The sequence below is a fragment of the Watersipora subatra genome, chromosome 6, assembly GCF_963576615.1.
Source record: "Watersipora subatra chromosome 6, tzWatSuba1.1, whole genome shotgun sequence".
Taxonomy (NCBI): Eukaryota; Metazoa; Bryozoa; class Gymnolaemata; order Cheilostomatida; family Watersiporidae; genus Watersipora; species Watersipora subatra.
Window position 1 is genome coordinate 6,928,659 of NC_088713.1, and position 5,360 is coordinate 6,934,018.

The window sequence follows — 5,360 nt, forward strand, 5'->3', positions numbered from 1 at the left end:
AGTGTAAGTGGCTGATATGCTTGGGTATTTAACATACTTACTCTGGTCTCTAAATATTTCAAATAAATAATGATTGTTTGTGATTATTTAATATTAATAAAATACTCAACATTGTACTTAGTACCTACATGCTAATCATTAAGAGATGTTTTCTATTAATTGTATGTAATTGTAACAGCCCAAGTTTTATGAAAGTTTATATTAATAAAAATGGCTATTTGTCCCAATGCTGCCGGTGGCCACAGTTTGACTCTTCATAGTGCCTGATGCTGTGCTATTACCAGTAATAGTAATAAAAAGGTTGGTATTTTATTGGATGAAATTGAAAATATTTAGTTAAAATTTATTATCATCTGACTGATAATAATCTTTGTCGATTTTGCAAGTGCCTCATTTTAGTCATTTTACGCAAATAAACTTCACTTTAAATAAAAACAACAAGTGAAACCAGCCAATTACAAGGCTGTAGAACCAGCCAATCATGAAGCTGCAGTAACAGTTAGCTCCTGTTTTTTATTCAATATCTGATAACCTCATCATGAATCACTGTTTTAATAACTATTATTCAGCTCAGCCAATTAGGAAGCAGATAAAATTATTATAACTAGCTACAAGCAATAAAGAAGCCCGTAGTAGTCAGAGCAGGGACAAAAAAATAGCAACAGGTAAGTATAGCTTATATATTATATTAGCATCTTTTGGTATCGTACTTACTGACAATAATGAAGTAGATGAGCAGAGACACCGAGTCAGTGTGATTATAACACTGACTCAGTGTCTCTACTCATCTACTTTATTATTGGTAATAATACTCTATAATTGGTCTCTACACCTTCTACGACTCTCTACCCTGAGGATACTAATAAAGTCTGTCGTGTAAAGAGGTTAATTTAAGGTCAGTAAGCTCTGGTCTCATTCCTCAGTCATAATCAGACAAGGCCAATACTTGCTACTGCAGATGTTTCATGTTGCGCAGCTCTGCCAGAGTATGACATACCCGGCTTCTTTTTATACTCTCTAAATATCCAGACTTTACCTGTAGCCACTCTGTTATGGTTGGCAGCTTTCCAAGTCAGCAGTTGAGACACATTTTGTACTATTTCTCTATCATATTTTAGTGTATGCAGCAGCAAATAGGGTGCCGTACATATTTTACAGTTGACGATGGAAGATTTACTGAAGGATTATGTTAGAGATAGAAATATAGATAATAGTGCATTGAGGGCAGCTGTAAAAACACTAAAACCAGCTGACTTACTAAAGCTACTGGTTACTATCAAAGATGACTCATACACAGCTGTGATGATAGCTGCAGAAAAAGGCCACACAGAAATTTGTCAGCTGCTACTCTCACCTATCAGAAAAACAGCAGACGAGTTGCTCTGGACCAAAAAAGATGGATGGACAGTTTTACACATTGCTGCAATGTGGAAAAACAGTGTGTGTGTAGAGTTACTGATGGACGCCGTGAGTGATGAGAGGAAGTACGAGTTTGTAACTGAAAAAGATAAATATAATAACACAGCTATAGCTCTGGCTGCAGAGTGGGGAAGCAGCAAATGTGTAAAGTCTCTCCTCTACAGCTTCTCCTTGCTACAGAGAGACTCCCTATTAAACATACCAAATGACAACCTTTATACTCCACTACACAAGGCAGCATACTATGGACATACAAGTACTTTGAAGGTCATGTTAAGATCCGTGTCTTTAGTGACTGCATCTTCACTTCTCAACCTAAAGAATAGTGACGACAGAACTCCAGTGGAAGAGGCTGAGTATAGGGAGAAGAAGGAGTCGTCAGAGCTCTTAAAGAAATGGAAGAAGCCATCCGTAATAGAAGGTAGGATTGCTATACAGTCTGATAACAGCTATTCACCTGAACTGTTCTACTGCTAAACTCCTTGCCAGTCTCAGCATTTTTCTACTGAAAATCTAAATTAAATGCTAGTAATTCATTCAGTGTATACATTTACTTTTGAACCCTGGAAAATACCCTTGAGAATTGCATCTTTATTTTTTTGTAAACTCACTGAGTCTTGCATAGAAAAAGTGCTGCTTTTCTCCAGCCTCCAGATGAACAGTTTATAGTCTGAGTAATTATATTAATATTAATATTCAAAACTGGTAGTGGTAGGATTGAGATGATTTTAGCAACTTTTTAAATATCAACTCCTTGTGGCAGACTCAGTAGCTTAGCTCTTGTGTTCCACATTACAAGATATTTTTACTCTTTATCAACTACAAATAGTATTTTATTAACCGAGCATTGTATAGAACATCAAACGAATTTCTAACAAAATACAAGAGTAATGATACTATAATGATTGCTTGTGATGGGAGACTAGTGAGTCATTCCTTTATGCTGAAGTCTGAGGTAAAACATTTCAGTTCTTTTTATGAATAGCTAATCATCTATGCAGTAGTTTTTGAAAAAAGTATTATGTATTACCACTATCTTATACACTGTTATAAAATATTCACAGCATTTTAATTGTTTAAATAATTAAAACTCTTAACATAACATGACTCCATCCTTTGTCATGTTTAGTAGTGAACCAGATGACAGGCTAAAATACATGTTGTAGCAACCTCATGCTTCAATATTCAGGTTTCAAATCTATAATGATAATAATCTCTGCTATGAAGATTAAAATTAGCATAGTTGGTTTGCCATTGTTAAGAACTATAAGACAATATGTGGTTCCATTTTCCATGACAGGTGTATTAGGAAAACTAGTTTGATGTTGAGCTTTGGCTTACGAAATAACACAAAAATTGATTTTTACCCGATGCATCTAACCTATCTTCTATTAACACCTGTAGATGTGAAATGAAATTTTTTTATCAATACCACGCATCTGGTATTGTGCCATGTTTGGCTTGGCTAGCAAAAAACACAAAATTAAAAAAAATTACAATTTGTCTGAGCAATTGACGACACCTTCTACGCATGGCGCACTAGGTGCTACTCCAACTCATCTAGTGGCCAGTTGCTATTTAGCCAAGGAGAGCAGCTTGCTTTCAAATTAAAGAGGGTATATTAAACCTTCGTCAATCAAATCTTCATCAAGCGAACAACCTGCGAGAGCGCAAGTCTCGCCTCGCAAAAAGTTCAAGCAAATTGGCAACATTCAGCTAGCTGAGCAGACGAAAATATTAACAGTACGCAACCTCGCCTTCTAAAAATGCCCCAAGCTGAGAAGCCACTTGCGCCAGTTGCTTGCAAGTCTGCTTGCAAGCGGTCTGCTTGCATGATTCATACGGTTTCGCCTTTAAATAGAGAACAATTGCACAATTTTACCGCTGAGTACTCTACTCAGAGTCTGCCTGCCTGTCTCTGCCTGCATGTGCGCAAGATCACCAGCCAGCCTGCTTGACTGCTTACGCCAAATCAATAGTGATGCCGAAGTTTCTCTGCCCAGACAACAATAATGGTCCATTTTGGCTGCTGAATAAACAAGGGGTACTCTTCACTACCGCCTACTGACTCGGCTTGGTCACGCTCTCCCCAATCTATGTAGCTGCCTGCCTGCACTTGTTTGTGTTTGCTTGCTTGTCTACGACTACCTGCTCACTTCTGTGTATCAGCCCGTTTGAGCCATTTTACAATAACCTCATTTTTTTGTCAAGTATACAACAATCACCTGCATTGGCCATCGAGTACTCACATTGATCACATTCATACTGAGTCTGCCTGCTAGCGCTGGAAAGCCTGTGTGCATGCCTACCAGCTTGCTTGTTTGCCTGATCGAGTCAAGTTTTGAGGCTTATGTCTGAGCTCAGCCACCCACGCCTGCCAGACTAGCTGGGATCTTCTTCTAGGCGTTTGCTTTACTGCACGCCTTTACGCCCCTTTGCCACTATGCTTCTACATATGTTCCTGCTTCTGCACCCCTCAGCCTTAACACTATCATATCCGCCTCTGTCGCTTCTAAATTATTCAGTTCTATTTGTAATCGACAATGCATATATGCATATATCAATTCCTTGTTAGCATGTAAATGTGCTAAGGTGCATCTAAGCATCTATGTGTATGGCAGCTGCTGTGATTGTTAAATGCAAGCAGTAAAGTTGTTGCATATCTATCAGCATGGTATTTTTTGACTCTGTTGTAGCATTGGATGACGCCAGACAACAGATAAAAACACTGCAAAAAGAAAGTGACCAGAAGCTCGCCGCTTTACAGAGAGAAAGTGACCAGAAACTCTGTGCTCTACAGAAACATACTAATCAGCAAGAAGAAGGTAATTTCCTATGTTATTGTCTTAGTAATCTATTGTTAGGATAGTACCCAGGAAGAAAAGCCAGTTATTTCTGTAATTAACAATGCATATCGGAGTCAGGGTAGGCAGATCTAGTTACATCTAAGCGCAAATATGTTCATCTTCTTTTGGATTGTCAAATACAAGCATTAACAGTGTGGTACATGTAACAGAAGGTTTTTTACATTCACTTTTTGTAGCATTGGTTAAGGCTACACAGCAAGTAACCAAACTACAAGAAGACACAGAGAGAACGTTGTCATTAGTACAGAAATAGGCTAGACAGTTGAGAGCAGGTACTTATATTCTTTATAAGCCCTATACAATTATTTACTCTCCACCTCATTTCTTGAGTCTCTAGTATCACAAAATGTTAGTAGCCTATAAATGACATGCTATTAGTATATATTGTACAAGCTGTGGTATTACTCTGAAGGTCTGATTCTATAAAGCTGTTGTAATCAATCATGGCTCACTCTTGGTAACTTCATGTGGATGTTGATGCTGATTGAGTTACATAGTATGTGAGAATTTACTGCATAAGCTCATGATGATCAATCAAAATGGCAGCAGTTTGACTTTTAGACTGCCTTTAGCGGATTGATAGAGGTTTGTCATTGATATCTTCCTAATCACCAGTAAAATTAATCCTTATTTATATATTAACCATAATGAGAATTGTCTGTTTATTCAGATTTGGCTGCTACGCAGCGGAACCTTGAACAATTTGCTAGGTACCTACAGACTCCAGGTGATACAAATTTGACAGGCAATCAATATTACGATCCTGACAGTTAATAGTGTGACAGCCACCAGCTGGGAATCTACCCAGACAGACACTCAATATGCTGGGTGAAGTACAATGTGGTCTACAATTTGATGTACAATCTAAACTGGTCAAACTAAATGTCAGCTCAAAGGGAAATGACCAGTTGGGCCTCGAGCAAGAGGGGCAGGCCTACAGTATATAAGTACACGGAGGAGCTCTTCCAGACAAGCATCATCAAAGTGATCACATGATATTGTTCTCTGTATTGTAATACACCCTGCTTGGATTTTATTATTCTTGATTAAATGTACTTATCCTTTCAACCTTAT

The 5,360-nt window shown here is 37.9% G+C and overlaps 1 long non-coding RNA gene across 1 annotated transcript; it reads left to right on the forward strand.

Annotated features, from left to right (window-relative positions):
* Positions 1-1,751: 1,751 nt before the first annotated feature.
* On the forward strand, positions 1,752-5,360 carry LOC137398915 (uncharacterized). The gene is made up of 4 exons (XR_010979056.1): positions 1,752-1,840; positions 4,116-4,244; positions 4,463-4,558; positions 4,957-5,360. It is a non-coding gene; the product is annotated as an uncharacterized lncRNA (long non-coding RNA).